This window comes from Drosophila mauritiana, chromosome 2R, assembly GCF_004382145.1.
Source record: "Drosophila mauritiana strain mau12 chromosome 2R, ASM438214v1, whole genome shotgun sequence".
Taxonomy (NCBI): Eukaryota; Metazoa; Arthropoda; class Insecta; order Diptera; family Drosophilidae; genus Drosophila; species Drosophila mauritiana.
This window is the reverse complement of record NC_046668.1, coordinates 4,547,223-4,564,988: the sequence shown is the minus strand read 5'-3', so window position 1 is coordinate 4,564,988 and position 17,766 is coordinate 4,547,223. Positions and strand designations below refer to the sequence as shown.

The 17,766-nt window shown below is 41.9% G+C and overlaps 1 protein-coding gene across 4 annotated transcripts in view; it reads right to left on the bottom strand.

Annotated features, from left to right (window-relative positions):
- LOC117138432 (zwei Ig domain protein zig-8) overlaps positions 1-16,345 on the bottom strand; it is a 63,371-nt gene extending 47,026 nt beyond the window's left edge. For all 4 annotated transcript variants that reach the window (XM_033300540.1, XM_033300542.1, XM_033300541.1 and 1 more), the window contains exon 1: positions 15,625-16,345. The gene's annotated coding sequence lies outside the window, so the exon portion shown is untranslated. The remainder of the gene's footprint in view (positions 1-15,624) is intronic.
- Between the last annotated feature and the right edge of the window lie 1,421 nt (positions 16,346-17,766).

Sequence of the window (17,766 nt, the reverse complement as noted above, 5' to 3'; positions counted from 1 at the left end):
GCCAATTAAACAAGTTAGTTATTTCAATTCCAATCGGCCTTTTGTATGCCGCATCGCACAAGTGAGCTCGGGCGCTCACCAGGCTTCGAAGCGCAAAGAATAATAAAGCGATAAATTAAATTAGTGCGCAATATTTAAAAACAAATAATCTCTGGTGGCTCGACGCATGTTTGCGAACACAACCAGCAATTGCAGCGCCATAAATTATGCATAAGCATCCATGCAAATCAACACTGCCAGCACGCGGGCCTTGTTTGTGTAGATGTTAAGCGCAGCGGGAGGTTGCCGCTTTCGGGGGTCTAGTATTTGGGTGTTGGGTGCAGGGTGGTGGTGGGGTTGGGGTAGGGGTTGGGGCTGAACGCCGAGCGGACTCATAATCGAATTAGTTGCAATAAAGCACGAAATTAATTTCCGGTCCGCACGCCGCAAGCCACAAAACATAATTGCGGTGCAGGCGTGGAATGGAGGGAAAGGGGGGAATGGTGGGAATGGGGGGACTGGGGAATTGTAGGTGGTAGGGAGTGGCTGGTGGGATGGTAGGGCGGCATTCTTTTCGGACCCAAATCCAAGCCCTGTTCCAGTTCATAAAGCCAGGCACTGAATGACCAATCGCACGTTTTGATAAAGCGCAGCATAAAAGGATAACGGCATGAGCGAGCCGCAGGCAAATGTCCGCAGTCAGCCCATATTGGCCGACTGCCCGACAAACGAGGCAGATAGAAAACGATTGCAGCGATACGAGCTGTAAATAAAGAGGACCCTGGGATCCGAATCGGGGACACAGCAAACGCACAGACTTAAGATTGCGTCGCACACAAATTGAATTTTGCGGTCTGGGCGGAAGGCCTTTGTTTGAGCAGCCGGCAACGCAGTAGTTGTGTATCCACCCGAGTATTATGTGGCAGCATATTCACGCCGAAAGCCACGGCATGCCTCGCATTCGCCCCACAACATCTTTCCGCCGGCTCTTGCCGTACTTGCCAACTTCTGCGGCTGAAAAGTTGGTGGATGTTGCATGAGAAATTTCTCGTGAGCCGGGAGCTGCAAACGGAGCTGCAAACGGAGCTCGCACGCGTTGATATACTGATACTGATGGATCCACGCAGCCACAGAGACATCCACACCAGTACGCTGGGCTCGCCAGTATGTCAGTGTTTCGTTCATCCTGCCAGCTCCTCAGGGTACTCAGCATGTATTGACTCGGAATTTCTTTTTGCGACGCTGGTGTAATGTGCACACATATCGAATAAGCACTGTATCAAATCAGAACATTGGGAACAATCACATTGTAGCACTTTTGCAACAATGTTTATGTAAGACTTTTCAGTTCCCAGGCATATCTTGAGTGCTCAGCAATCTGACCACACAAGAATGCTATTCAGACCAGAAGTGCAGAGTCGGCATAATTAGCATGCGCGACTGCTCGATCTTTATGTGCACATGACTCTCTTAGACAGCGGCGCTCTCGCTGCCAAAGTTAAGTACATAAGAGCAAAGCAACGTCTCTGCCGACGGCCTCTCTGCCGGCGCAGACGGATTGCATTTGGCTAGCTTGGACTCTTCAAGACCAAGTACAAGGCAGTCGTAAAAGAGTCGTCAAAGAGCCTTCAACATGTCCTAATTGAATATTAATGAGTCTTAACAGAAGTTACAATTTTACTGATATCATACTGAATCTCTATTTCAATAAAAGTAATATAAAGAACACAAAAATGCATTACAATTATTACATGGCGACCGTGACATGGTCACTTAAGCCTGTAAAACAATAATAAAAAGAAATATATAAAAGTTAAAATGCGAACAGTGACCATTAAAAAATAAAATTGTGACAATTGATCAAACCCAGACGACAACAGAAGCCGCAAACTGGAGGACTCTGCTCCTATCGAGCAAAGGGACGCACCTACTCTACAAGAGGCACTAGAGGTGTGTCCAAACGATGGACCACGCCCACTCACAATAGCTGAGTATAGGGCAAGAAGACAGCCGAAACCAAAAATAAAGAAGAAAAGAAGCGGCAAAAGGATCAAGCTTCTTCAACAACGGAGATTAATAAAGGACCTAATAAAGACGGCAACTACGGAGGAAGAGAAAACTAACCAAGCCAAAAATCTGGAAGCGATTGAAGCCAAATTGTGCAGTGGTGCGCAATAACGCAGTTGAGGCTGTATTTAATACCAATGCCCCAATCTGCCTTAATATTAAAAATACATACCTCAAGCCGATGCGTGAAAACGCTGCTTGAAAAATACTAATCTCTGTTAGGCTTTTACTAAAAACATGTGTACGGTATTGAATTATATAGAGCAAAACATTGTAAACCGTACACATGCCCTCTAACTAACTTTTTCTTGGACAGACATACGTGTAGGAAGAAATTATAGCAATATACAATTTTTAATCAAAATTTAATAAATAAAAATAAATAATAATAATCGTTCAATTAACAACTATGGGTTGGTTCGGATCTGACGATAGTCAGACCAAAGACAACACGGCTAATGTCGTGAACAACGTCAAAATTGTAGATCACACAGAAGATATTCAAGCACTGTGGGTTTTACTCCTAATTTTGACAATTACAAGTGTGGCCCAGTTCCTTCTGACGTTGTACATAAAACACAACAAAATATTAAAAAGAAGATATATGAGTAGGGCGAATAATCTAGACAGGGTTTAAAAAAAAAAAAAAAAAAATTTTAGCTTTACAAAAAAAAAAAAAACAATATATATATTATCAAAAAAAAAAAGAAAAAAAATATATTTTAAAGAATGAGTATATAAATATATACTAACAAGTAGGAATATATAAAATAGTATGGAATGGAACGAGTTATGTAAAAACATAACAAGAATAAGAAACGAATTTGAAAAATCTCATAAATGTTTGTCACAAAATAGACCTATTTTAGGACCGACAATAAAGAAACATGCAAATATTCTGGTAAATTCCTTCAACGAAGCACGAATACTAGTGTATGATAACAAGGAAAGACTAAATCCAGATCATTGGTCTCAGGTATCGAAAGTTCTCATAAAACTTAGATCGAACTTGTTATCTGTAAAATTGAAACTTGGTTTGGATATATCAATACCAACCATTTTAAATTCGCCAATAAAAATAGAATCGGACGAACAAACAGAAACAGAAATAGAAGACGAAGATTTAAACAACTTAACAATTCCAGCTATACTAACACTAGCTGAATTGACGGAGGAAGAATTGGCTGAGTCAGACATAGAAGAAACAGAAACAAAATCTGTCATCATGGTGGACGAAGCAGATGCCCAGAGGGCATACATAAAAGACATTTCAACGGCGATTCCGGAATTTGACGGTAAAAAGATCAATTTGCGTAGATTTATCACGGCAATCAAGTTGGTTAACCTGACTAAGGGACCACATGAAGCTATTGCCATTGAAGTGATTAAATCAAAAATAATCGGAACAACACTCTATAGAGTACAGAATGAAGTTACAATTGATGCCATAATCAGGAAATTAGAAGAAGTGGTCGTAGGAGAAACAACGGACGTAGTAAGAGCAAAAATGGCAAATGTTTACCAAAAAGGTAAAACAGCCACACAATTTACAAATGAAATTGAAAACCTACGCAAGTCTCTTGAATCTTCATATATAGATGAAGGATTGCAACCAGAACATGCTATCAAATTTAGCACAAAGGAAGCAATCAATACAATGACAAAGAATTGCGATCATGGAAAACTGAAAACAATCCTAGAGGCAGGAACATTTAAGACAATGGACGAAGCAATAAGTAAATACATCCATTGCAGCACTGAGATGACAGGAAGTGCAAGTTCCGTTTTGTTTTACAAGAGAGGACAAGGAAGTTACACCAGAGGTAACTACCGAGGACGAGGAAATGGTCGAGGTGGTAATAATAGAAATAATTATAACCAGAACACCGGCCAATACAACAACTTTAATAATTATAACAATAGCAATGGCAGAGGACGAGGAGGATATAGAGAATATAACTACCAGAACAGAGGCGGTGGTAACTATAACAACCAAAACCGCAATTTCTCAAGTTATAGCCAAAATGGTAATGTCAGACATGCACAAGGCACGTCGGAAAACCAGCAGGCTCCCTTAGGGCATCAAGAACAGTAAAACAAAAGGTTCATACCATCAATCTTAATCTAAATATTTTCATTAAAGTAAAAAATGAACACACAAATAAGATACTTACATTTCTAGTAGACACAGGCGCCGATATATCAGTCATTAAAGAAAACTCAGATGAACTTTTGAATCTTGATCATAATAATATAACACAAATTACAGGAATTGGAAAGGGTTCAATAAATTCAATAGGTTTAACACTTCTCGAGATGAGAACCGGTAACTATATAGTACCGCACAATTTTCATGTTGTGGACGACAATTTTCCGATCCCTGGTGACGGAATAGTTGGAATCGACTTCATAAAAACATTCAATTGCCAATTAGATTTTACTACAGAAAGTGATTTTTTCATTCTAAGACCAAACAATATTAAACAAGCGATACAAATACCAATTTTTCATAATATCGATAACACTGAGATAACCATACCATCTCGTTGTGAGGTTATCAGGCAAATTACCGTAAGTTCGGTGGATAACCAAATTCTAATACCCAATCAGGAAATAGAAGATGGTGTATTTGTCGGAAATTCGATATCAGATTCAAAAAACACGTACATCCGAATACTAAACACAACTAACAGCAATAAAATTTTAAATGTAAACAAAATCAATTTTGAACCATTAACTAACTACAAAATAGCAGACCTAAACGACTCCATAAGAGCCGAATCAATTTTAAGCAGATTAAAGAAAAACTTTCCATCTGCACATAAGAAAATGTTGACTGAACTGTGTTCACAATATACTGATATTTTTGGATTGGAGACAGAGCCAATCACTACAAATAAATTTTACAAACAAAAGATAAGATTGAGAGATGATGAACCAAGCTATATTAAGAACTATAGAACACCCCATTCACAACAAGCCGAAATATCGAGACAGGTAACTAAATTAATAGAAGACAAGATAGTAGAACCAGCTGTATCTGAATACAATAGCCCATTATTGCTAGTTCCAAAGAAATCCTTACCGGATTCAAAAGAAAAAAAATGGCGTTTAGTGATAGACTATCGCCAAATAAATAAAAAGTTGTTAGCTGACAAGTTCCCCTTGCCAAGAATAGATGACATACTTGATCAATTAGGCCGAGCAAAATATTTCTCGTGCCTGGATCTTATGTCGGGATTCCATCAAATAGAGTTAGAAGAAGATTCTCGAAATATAACATCCTTTTCTACGAGCAGTGGCTCTTATCGCTTCACGCGACTACCATACGGATTAAAAATAGCTCCAAATTCCTTTCAACGAATGATGACAATGGCATTTACAGGTCTGGAACCATCTCAAGCATTTCTGTACATGGATGACTTAATTGTCATAGGCTGTTCTGAAAAACACATGACCAAGAATCTTACAAATGTTTTTGAACTATGCAGGAAAAACAACCTCAAACTGCATCCAGATAAGTGCTCATTTTTCATGAGTGAAGTCACTTTTCTTGGACACAAATGTACTGATAAAGGCATATTGCCTGACGATACTAAATATGATGCTATACAGAGATATCCAGTTCCTACTGACGCAGACAGTGCCAGAAGATTCGTAGCATTTTGTAACTATTATAGACGTTTTATACAAAATTTTGCAGATTATTCCCGTCACATAACAAGATTATGTAAGAAAAATGTAAAGTTCGAATGGACAGCTGATTGCCAGCATGCCTTCGAACACCTGAAAAAACAACTAATGAATCCAACTTTGCTGAAATACCCCGACTTTAGCAAAGAGTTCTGTATTATAACTGATGCAAGCAAAGAGGCATGCGGAGCGGTATTGACCCAGAACTATAATGGTATCCATTTGCCAGTAGCTTATGCATCCCGTAGCTTCACTAAGGGTGAGAGCAACAAGTCAACAACAGAGCAAGAGTTGTCAGCAATACATTGGGCGATAAATCATTTCAAACCATATATATATGGTAGACACTTCACCGTCAAAACAGATCACAGACCGTTAACATACTTGTTCTCGATGGTTAATCCAAGCTCAAAACTGACCAGAATGAGGCTTGATTTAGAAGAATATGAATTTACTGTGGAATATCTTAAGGGAAAAGACAATTACGTAGCAGATGCGTTATCCAGAATAACCATCGACCAACTAAAAAATATATCCAAACAAGTACTTAAAGTCACTACAAGAAATCAAAGTAGACAGGAATCCTGCGCAGGAAAAGGAAATAAAAATGATAAAGTAGAATTGCCTAAGCAAACTACTCAAGAAGCTTCTAAGCCCAAAGTATACGGAGTCATTAATAATGACGAAGTACGCAAAGTAGTGACATTGCATGTAAATAATATGATATGTTTTTTTAAACATGGAAAAAAAATTACTGCAAGATACAACGTTGAAGATTTGTATATTAATGGAACTCTCGACTTAGGTCAATTTTTCCACAGGCTTGAAAAGCAGGCCGGTATGCATAATATCAATCAACTTAAAATGGCACCGTGGGAAAATATCTTTGATAACATTTCAATAGATACATTTAAGAAAATGGGCAATAAAACATTAAAACTATTAAGAGTAGCGCTACTCAACCCGGTGACCTTAGTGAATACAAAGAAAGAAAAAGAAGCAATCCTGTCTACACACCACGACGATCCAACACAAGGAGGACACGCAGGCATTACAAAAACCCTGGCCAGGATTAAAAGACATTACTTTTGGAAAGGTATGACTCGGGAAATAACAGAGTACATACGGAAATGTCCAAAATGCCAAAAAGCTAAAATTATGAAACACACAAAAACTCCTTTATCAATTACAGAGACACCAATAAGCGCATTTGACAGAGTCATAGTGGATACGATAGGTCCACTACCAAAGTCAGAAAACGGTAATGAATATGCTGTTACACTTATATGCGACCTGACAAAATATTTGGTAACCATTCCAATCGCAAATAAAAGCGCAAATACAGTAGCGAAAGCAATATTTGAATCTTTTGTACTAAAGTTCGGTCCAATGAAGACGTTCATTTCGGACATGGGAACTGAATACAGAAATTCAATTATCAAAGACTTATGCAAATACCTGAAAGTAGAAAATATAACTTCTTCAGCACACCATCATCAGACGGTAGGAACAGTGGAAAGAAGTCATAGAACTTTTAACGAATACATCCGGTCATACATATCGGTTGATAAAACTGACTGGGACGTATGGATAAAATATTTCGAATTTTGTTTTAATACTACACCCTCTATGGCACATAATTATTGTCCATATGAGTTGATTTTTGGTAAAACATGCAATTTACCAAAGCATTTTAATAGCACGGATAGAATAGAACCCATTTATAATATAGAAGACTATGCTAAAGAAAGTAAATATAGGTTAGAAGAAGCATATAACAGAGCAAGAATTATGCTCGAAGAACAGAAGAAAAAGAATAAAGAATTATATGACTTAAAATTAAACGATATAAGTATATCAATAGGAGATAAGGTGTTATTAAAAAACGAAACCGGACATAAATTAGATTTCAAATATACTGGACCATATACGGTAGTAAAGATTGAAGAAAGGGATAATATAGTAATATCAAATGATAAGAAAAAACCACAAACGGTACATAAGGATAGGTTAAAATTGTTTAGTTCTTAAAAAAAAAAAAAAAAAAAAAAAAAAAAAAAAAAAAAAAATAAATAATATGGTGGCCACCAGCAAAAAAAAAAAAAAATATATATATAGAGAAAAGAGTTAACCCCACATAAGTGCATTGAATGTAAGAAAACATTTTTCTTTTATCATCTTTGATGGTTGAACGATTATAAACTAAAAATTTGAAAAAAAAAAAAAACAAAAAAAAAAACCCCAAGAACACGTATGTTTGTACAGAATGTTCCTTAAATTTCCTTAACATTAAAATTACTTCCTAAAAAAAAAAAAAAAAAAAAAAAAAAAAAAAAAAAATATATATATATATATAAAATTTTTAATTATAAAATAACTTCATAAAATTACGTTATTTTCCAAAAGGAGGGAGATGTAATGTGCACACATATCGAATAAGCACTGTATCAAATCAGAACATTGGGAACAATCACATTGTAGCACTTTTGCAACAATGTTTATGTAAGACTTTTCAGTTCCCAGGCATATCTTGAGTGCTCAGCAATCTGACCACACAAGAATGCTATTCAGACCAGAAGTGCAGAGTCGGCATAATTAGCATGCGCGACTGCTCGATCTTTATGTGCACATGACTCTCTTAGACAGCGGCGCTCTCGCTGCCAAAGTTAAGTACATAAGAGCAAAGCAACGTCTCTGCCGACGGCCTCTCTGCCGGCGCAGACGGATTGCATTTGGCTAGCTTGGACTCTTCAAGACCAAGTACAAGGCAGTCGTAAAAGAGTCGTCAAAGAGCCTTCAACATGTCCTAATTGAATATTAATGAGTCTTAACAGAAGTTACAATTTTACTGATATCATACTGAATCTCTATTTCAATAAAAGTAATATAAAGAACACAAAAATGCATTACAATTATTACACTGGCTTAAAGGCACACTCCCCTGCGGCCAGCCAGATGCCATATTTCTCAGGCCCGTGGAGTGCCAGACAAGGCAGCTCTGCGTCGGATCCTGGCGATATAATCGGTGGGCAGGCTGGCCATTACACTACTTCCAAAGATCTAACGGGAAGCAGTTAAAAACTTTCGGGCAGAGCAGTGTCTCTCCGCCCCGACCGAAGGCCCAAAAGAGCTATTACTAAAATTGAACACATCTATAAGTTGTCTTTCCATTGGCAAAGGGCCCACATCCTGCCCACACTTGCAGCCAGCTCACTTACCCTCTCGGCCAAAAACACAGGCGGAGGAATATATGAGCGCCGAAGGCAATGCTTTTATGGTAATAAGCTCGCATTACATCCTGCAGCATGGAGAACGACATGGCGGCCACATTTGATGGGGCGCAGCGGAAGTTTGGAACGCAACGCACCCATATCGGAGCATCGGAGGCTTATCACATAACACCAAATGGCTCCGCTCGCTTTAACTGCTCCTTTGCCCCGCTGATGTCGTTCTCTCGGCGCAGGACCTTCTGCAGTCAGTGCGACCCAGACTGTTTATTTCCGTAACTTCACTCGAGAATACTTTCGCTGCTAAATTGTTGAATGAACGCGACTTGGAGACAACTGCCGTTTCGGCTACAGCCCCTCACTGTGGGCCAAGTGCGCAGAGCCAACACAAGTGCTTCGTCCTTCTCCTAGTTACACACTCCCAGCGAGGGACGCATTTCATTTGCGCCTCTTCCAAGACCCTTTTGTTTAGACGCTGGGACACATTTTTAAATCTTGATGTCGTGTGCTCACTTCGCCCGGGCATTGTTTTTATTATGGCTGGCATTTGCATGCATTTGTGTGCCGAGGAGACACAACTTGATCTTAGCACGGCACAAGGACCTTGAACCCTCTAACGAGTTACAGCACGAGGCACATGACAAAGGACTTCAAGAACGGTGGTGCTTATAGTGCGCGCATTTGGATTGTGTTTTACATTTATATACTCGTTACAGAGCGTGTCTCTGTCAATATTGGGGCGGGCACGCCCACTCGAACGCCAACAAACAGAAAATGAATGGCACGCCCAAGTTTCCATTTTGTCGTTTTCAAAGTGGTATTCATTTTACTTGTCAAAAGCTGATTAATATTTCAGAGCGTTCGGCTTAGTGTCGAGTAGTACATTACCCATGTTTATAATGTACAATGTCACATGAAGACATATTTATTTTTATCAGTAAACGGTATCAAATAGTCGAGGCACTTATATGATTGCAAATTCGAAAGACGCTAACGCTGTAAAAGTTTGTTTCACAACTTTCTCAAGTACACAAGATTTTTTGACAATATAAAAGGTCGGTGTTAGGAATGAACAGTCGGAAAAATAATTTAAATATTTTAAAATAAATCATAGTTTCGTTGATTCATAAAGCTTTCATATTTGGTACACGTTTTTATACCCGTTACTCGTAGAGTAAAAAGCTATACTACATTCATTGAAAAGTATGTAACAGGCAAGGAAGCGTTTCAAAGTATAAAGTATGTACAGTATCTATAAGTATGTATATTCTGGATAAGGATCCCAAGCCAAGTCTATCTGGCCATGTGCGTCTGTCCGTACGAACTATAAAAGACATAGACGCGGCTCAAGTTTGCTAACTGATGACGGTCCCCCCCACCCTTTTGAAATATGTTTTGATACTTTTTATACCCGTTGCTCGTAGATTCATTGAAAAATATATAACAGGCAGAACTATGTATATATTAAGTATATATATTCTCGATCAGGTTCAATAGCCGAACGTCGAGATCTCAGGACCTATAAAAACAAGCAGGTTGAGATTCAGCATTCGGATTATAGAGACAAAGACGCAAATTTCTTGACCCATGTTGCCACACCCACTCTAACGCCCACAAACCGCACAAAACTGCCACGCCCACGCTTTTGATAAGTGAGTTAATATTTTTTCACATTTTTATTAGTCCTGTAAATAAAAAATATGCAAAAAAAATTAAGCCACGCACACTCTAACACCCTAAATCTGCAAAAAACTGCCGCGCCCACATTTTTGAAAAATTGTTGGATATTTTTTCATAACTTTATTAATTGTGAACATTTTTATCGATTGGCCAAAAAACTTTTTCCACGCCCACAAATCGCTCATAACTGCCACGATCTCACTTTTAAAAAATGTTTCGATATTTTGTCAATTATAATTAGTCTTGTAAATTTTGATTGATTTGCCAAAAAACTCTTTGCCACAATTCTCTAACGCCTAAAATCGGCCATAACTGCCACGCCCACACTTTTGAAAAATGTTTTGATTTCTATGGACTTGCAAATAAACTTTTTGCCACGCCCACAAGGAACCCAAAACTACTACGCCCACACTTTTAAGAAGGGATTTAATTTTTGGGACTAAATCAGTTGTTCTGTCAATTTCTATCGATATGCAGAAAACATTTTGTCCACGCCCCCTCTGACCCATAAGAACACCAAAAATATATTCCGCCCACAACTTAGGGCGTTAAAAAAAATTGTTTTCCCAATTTCTACCAATATTCCTGAAAAATGTTCAAAATTCTCGGTTTCCAATTGGACTAGCTCAGAAACGGGTATCTGATAGTCGGGGAACTCGAGCCAGTGGGATGTATCTTTCGCACTCGCTCATTGAAACAGATTTCTCAAGCTTGGATTATTTCAGGACCGGTGGAGCATAATTTAATTTTAATGGATAATAATAATGAAACAGTTATTGCACTCTTGTTCTATATATGCGTCATTGTAACCCAATACTCCGGTATAAAGATATTCAAAGGTATTCAGAAAGACAATGTTTTGTTCGGATTTTCACATTATTAATTGAGCACTGGTTGTTTAAGATAATTGCAAATACTACGACTAGAAGAAATTAGGCCAAAAAACAAAATAAGTCTTGAATTTTCCAAATTTATTCATGAAAATTGTTGGTTGGAAAGTGGCTGTTCCCATTTCGTAATAACTAAATGTCTGAAATGAGTTTTAATGGAATTTTTAGGTCTACATATCCTTCAATTTTAAATGAATTCGTTATCCTTCGTTTTTTAAATTACAACAATAAGTCTAAAATCGATAATTTCTTGTTGTTTTTGTTCATGGTTTGATCTGTGAACACTTTAAATAACTTTTAAACAAAGGCTTATTGCTGTTGTCATACAAAGAGTAGTAGTACAAGAATAACACTTGTAAAAAGTTCCTTTTCCCATCTACGTAAAAAATGTACGTCAAATTCTAGTACGTTATAACAAGACCGGTTTTAAAATAGCTCTTTATTATTATTTATCTGTATATATACGCAGCTATGACTAGATTTTGTCGTTTAGAAGCTAGAATCGTAAGCGAATTTCAACTTTAAGCTTATTTCGCTCGGAATCCTTGTGTCGGGAAGGACAGCCATAAACCGAGGAGCTCAAGCAAGTGAAGGAAGACAACGCAGAAAATAATTGGGGATGACGGAAGAATAAATAAAAACAATACAATGTATAATTGTAATAATATTTGGCTGGAGGGGACGGGGTGTCCAGAAGAAAGCGAAGGGGGAGTCCTGTGGACAAATGGGAGGCTAGCCCTAAGCCGAATGTCTGGGGAAAGTAACAACTTTTCAGTGTCAGCCTGTTGTTTCTGCCCTGACAGAATTGCCTCAATAAAAACACTAAGTAATGCGAAAAGAGACAGCAGGAAGTGCTGCCTGAAAAAACAAAAGAGCTCTTTTCCACATGCCAAGCACACAGAGTAATTCTTACTTAACGAGCAACCGAAACGTATTCACGCTCAGCTTCGTCCCCTGGGATACGCGGGGCCTGTATCCTGGCACGGTCCTGATTAGCTCTCTCTGCCGAGTGAGTGTGAGTGTATGTAGCGCCTCTCTATGGTCGTACTATTAAGGCCTAATTGTGGGCAATTACTCGTCGCTCAGCTAATAAAAACCTTAGAGATATTTGCGCATTTCAACTAATGATTTTCAGCTTAGACCTAAGCAAACACTGCCAAAAATTTAAGTGTCCGGTTGAGTTGTCCTTGCCAGGACAGTGGGTAAGTTACGCCACACCCCGAAGACGGCAGCACACACAACATCTCATTAGCAGGCGGCTGACACAGTTATTAATAATTCATTCAGTGCTAATAGAATGTTTGTAGTTTGAACGGCGCACACGGCACATGGGCACTGGAGCTCAAATCCCAGGACAGGGGACATGAATCCGAAGCTTTTTCGATAATTAGCCAATTTCCTGAATAATTCAGAACTCAGCTGGGCAACACTCGACTTATACCTGGACAGCACTTGCGAAGAGGTGGGGCGCCGGCTATCAATCAGGATTGGTTGCCAGCCAAACTGCTCGGGTAATTTTCCAGTCATCAATCGCGTGGCCCGCCCACGAACGTCTTTGGCTTGATTATGCAAAGTCCTCATTAAGGGCTTAATTTGTAAAGCCTCCGGCAGGGGATCTAATTTGAATTGGCTGCTCGACATCTTGCAGCCCATTGTTTATGTTTGTATTGGGAATAAATCCAATTCGCAGACATAAAACCCTTCACGGCCCTTCAACGATTAAGCCACTATTTGATTGACTTTGTTTTCCCATGCCTGGTCCATTTTATCCCCTAATAGTGTCCACTCACTTCTCCCTCCTTTGGCAGGCTTTTGCGCTTGCAGCGCGATGGACTCTGCCAAAAACTCGGATTGCAAGTTGCAATCAAACGGAAAGCACTAAAAGATGCCAGCCGATATATATCTGCAAAGGGTTGCACAATGCGGGTTGAACACAATGGCAGGCAGATAAGCCGGTCAGCTCGGACCAAAAGTCACAAAAATGAATTAAAATTAAAAGTTGGCAGTGCCCTGATTGTACAGCTCCATTCCGGACATCAGAATGGCTATCGAACCGCCAGCAGCGTCTTAAATGATCCTTAACCGTTCGTTTGGAGAGTGGCAATTGAATAGAATTTATGCAATTAAGTACGTTGAGAACTGGTGGTTATGCCTGATCCTGGTAGGGGGAGGTAGCTTTGCACTTGGCATCCCTGCGCGAGAATATCGGGTGAAAAGCCCGGCGGACGTGTACCGAGATGACATCATCGTGCAATAAACGGGGTCCTGGGAACGACAGGATTTAAAAACAAAGACTCTCGCCGGAGACACAATGAAGTGAAATGAGGCAGGAACGTTGAGGAGGCATCAGCAGGCTGCCAGCCAGTCTACGCACTGATCCAGCGACCCGTTCAGGCATTTGGCCAAAAAGCGGGCTCATAACTAAATGGGAAACTTACATGCCCTCCAAGGGCGCTCGTTCCCATTTCTGTTTTTGCTGTGGCAGCAGCATCAGCTCCGGCTTCTTTGGCCGACTTGTAATCCGTTATTTAAATATTGGTTGTTTTTTATTTGACTTTGCTCTTATGGCTATGACTATTTTGCATAGATTGCCATGGGAAGAACTGAGCTCGGAGCTGAGCAAAAAGCTTGCCGACTATGTAGGACACTCACTGGCAGGCGGCACACACGTGCTGTGTGCAGAAAATCAAATCACATCCAATCGCTTTTTAGTAGAGTTGCAATTTAAATACATACGAGTACTTGCGGCTCCATGACCAAAGAAGTCGGCCGGCCTCGGGGCGGATGATAAACACACATTACGCAAGTCTGCCACGCTCATTAGCCAGCACACGAGGTGTCGAACTACAAGTCATAAAACTGGGCCGCCCCGTTGGTTCCGGCTTCACCGGCGAGGCAGGGCGATAGCAACGGGGCGTGCCCCACTTGCCCACAGCTGTCCGGCGACGGACGTGCGTGTGAGTCCCCGAGGTGATAAAATGCTCCTGCTTCATTCGACCCACTTGTCCTGTGACAGTCCAGCATTGACATAGGACTTCCGCGCGCACACATCCTGTCGTCCTGGTGACCTTTCTCCGCCTGCTCGTGTGTACGTGCATTCACGCTTTTAAATATGAAACGCGCATTAATTTTGACATCGGAGCGGAAATACATTTAATTGCTTTCTGCGTGGCCGCTCCTCCGACGTCCCGGCCAACGCAGACTTAATCGCACAGCCAGCCCCACGAAAACAAGCCCACGCGCCTTATCGCTGGGGGCTCCGTCACATACACAAAAACAAGATTCGCCATTAGCGCCCGTATCCAAGGACTTCGTTGGCAAATATTTAGCTTGCGCTTTCATTTTGTTATTTCACAAGAAAGCCGTCGGATTCCCGACCTCCCATTTGCATGAGCCACTGCGTGTATGAATAAGCTTCGACCATTTTTCCAACTCCAGCCCGTCTATATCGTAGTCCCGTCGACCTTAGGGGGTTGATAATATAGTTGTGAAGGACTTTGTTCACTAAACTAAGTAGTTTTAATCTATCTATCAATTCTATCCTCGGTGTTGCAAGTGAACCTTTTGATGTTTTGACAGCCTCTGTGTTTCCAAACAAGACCAAATTAGTTATGACATGGACCATAAATATGTTTTGGGTATCCCTTTCCTAGTGAACTCTCTGACTATACAACTGAATGCTTTGAAATAACAATACCTTTTCAAGCCACTTAAAAATACTCTCTTATATGAATCCTAGATGTGGCCACTTTAAAAACCTGCTCTTGCGGACTTTGTGCAGCCGAATCCTAATTTCATTTGAACTTTTCTTGGTTGATAACCAACGCAGTTAGGCATTTACCTCCCCCTTAATGAGTTAGAGGTGATGTGTTTTGCAAGACACGTTCGTGTTGTATGTTTGACAGCAGCCAAGTTTGTTCTTGCCGCAGGCTATAAACCAAAGCCCAAACTTCCAGGTCCCACGTAAGTAAGCTAACTCGGGTCTGGAGCAAGTTAGGAGGAAGCGGCGGAAGATGACAAGTCACAAGCCTCCCGTCAACCACATGTCATACTCACAAGCGAGTAACGGCCAACTGTGAATCACTTACCAGGTGCGGCTGAGCCCGGAACGGATGCTTTGGAGGATTCCAGTTGCTGGTGGATCTTCAATTCGTATGTCTAGCTGTGGGGCACTCGCGAGCTTCGATTGCTGCTTATCGATCATGCACTAAGCCATTAGGCGTCCGCAGAGCCCGCACTCCGGCACAACGCGAATGCAATGCGATTTGGGTCAAAGTGGTGGCAAAACGACAATGCAGCCGCACATCTCACAGTTGTCACTACCGATGCCTGTTCTCGATTTCCCGGATTCTCAATACCTCTGGCGGCTCTGGCGTTTCGGTTTCGGTTTACGTTTCCGCTTTTACTTTTTGCCACCGTTGGCTGCAACCTGCCTTCGCACTCGCAGTAGTTCACAGGAGCAGTTGACCTAACGCGGAGTCACTGGCGAATTTTACGCCCGCCACGCACCAGTTTCCGCGAGCACAAAGGAGTTCGCAGGGATAACGCGTCGCTCGCACGGAGAAACACCCAACTTGAACTTGTTAGTCGCGCTGCTCCCTTTAATTGGGACAACTTTGGAAATTTCAAACGCACTTTTGCCGCCGGAAACCCCCAACTTCAAATCCAACCTCAGCCTCAGTCCCGCACGCAGTGCGGCCTTGTTGTTGCTGTGTTGCTGTGTTGAATGGTGTGTCAATGCTCGATGTGTTGTTGTTGCTAATGGGGCAACGAGCGATGCCGTCGCTTCCGCAGCATGCACAGCTTTCGACGAGCAACCGAAGTGAACTGACAGGACGACCAGGACTCCTACGCATTCGGAAGCCGCTCGCCACTGGAAGGGAGCGTCTGCGCCTGCGCCCGGCTCAGCTGAGCGGAAGCTTCTTCAAGCTTTTAGGTCAGCGACACGAATCAGCGCATGGCCTTCGGTCGCCGACTTGGCCCGATGAGTCCATAAGCTACACCTGAATTCCATGGCTTCCAGGGCGCTGGTAACCTAAGAGAGTCCTTTCCGCGCTCGCTCTCGCGCTCTCTCTTAGGGGTCCTCGCGGGGACTCTGAGTTCCTTGGTCCCAAGATGACCAAATTGTGTCACATTTGCGAACGGAACTCACTTTGCCAATGTCACGTGCCGGAGCGTTTGGCTGCTGAAGGACCCCAACAGCCGGACCTCTTCTGGCACCCACACTTCGCAAGTAAAACTGGCGAATCAGTGTCCCGCAAATTGATATCCTAATGCAGCTGGCAGTCAGATGGCACGCACGCCCGACGGACGGATGACCGCCGCAAGCGGAGCCGCAACTTGCAACTAAACTTTTGCGGTGACCAAAACCGAACGTGGAGCAAATCCCCCGGCCAACTGACAACTACAACGACAGCTATCGGTGGCCACCAGGATGCAGGACAAGTGCAAGAGTGTGTTCCCACATGCCGCTTGTCGTATTCCATTAGTGCGCCGACCAACCTTAATGATTTCTTACTTACAGCCCGCCATTTCCACGCTGGAGTGGCTGTGTGCGGGCGAGAGCGCCAGCTCACGCACACTCACTCCTGCAGGGGCATAATCGCATTCGTATTGGTTTTCAAGTGCTGTGGCATCCACGAGTCGGCCAATGCGTTTCGAGTGGGGTCGCCGTCTTAATCTGCCAGAGGATGCGTGTGTCTGTGAGTCTGTGTGTCTGCATCAGCGGTCGGGCAAAAGTTCAGGAAATTGCTTTTGCATGAGCCCCTCCTTGGCGGGCGGCGGATTGGAGGGCAGAATGGCGGATGGGCGGAGGAGCGGAAGAGCGCCGGCTGGCCGGACGCGCGTCCTGGCCACACAAAGGAAGCTGTGGCGATTGAAAACGTATTGGGAATGGAGTGCGATCGCCAATTGCATAGGCTGCATCGATTGGCGGCCGTTCGAGTCCTAGTACCCTTAATTAGGCAGCGAAGTCGCCCTGCACGCTGCCGTATGCCTTTCGGGCTTCCAATGTACCGAATTGAATTATTGCCACCACTCACTAAAAAAAGCGACGACCCCTGCACTGCACTCACCCAACCACAGCGGACATTTGGCTCAGAGTTTCAGGTTGGTTCGCATGTTCGCCGGCCATTCAGTCAATGATCAATATGTTTGATTCATTCAGCTTGACCCCGCTCACCTTTGGTCGGACCTTGCCCCGCCAGCCTATGTTCTGTCGACACCTGCAA